Below are 355 nucleotides of genomic sequence, written 5' to 3'. Positions count from 1 at the left end.
GTGTAATTCATGCACTCCTTATAAATATGTTATGTATATTACAAATATGATATTTATTGGATTGGATTGGTATTATTGGATATTTGATATTCAGCTCCTAAGCTTTTTTAAAGTTAATTTTTTTTAATCTTTGTTAAAATTACCCAGCCACCAAATGCCCTGATTATAGTGTGGCTTTGACTTATTAACATTCAAAATATATTAAAGATATTTGTTTTGACTTTATAAAGCTGTATTGTATCAAGGTAACGAATTTCGTTACGTGTATATCTTGGAAATTAAAAACGTTAGTGAAAAGGCTAGTTGTTACTTCATATTTATGTGTTTGAAGAAAGCTTAGATTTTATTGATTACT

Source organism: Tigriopus californicus, chromosome 2 (genome assembly GCF_007210705.1).
Source record: "Tigriopus californicus strain San Diego chromosome 2, Tcal_SD_v2.1, whole genome shotgun sequence".
Taxonomy (NCBI): domain Eukaryota; kingdom Metazoa; phylum Arthropoda; class Copepoda; order Harpacticoida; family Harpacticidae; genus Tigriopus; species Tigriopus californicus.
Note: the sequence above shows the minus strand (reverse complement) of the source record.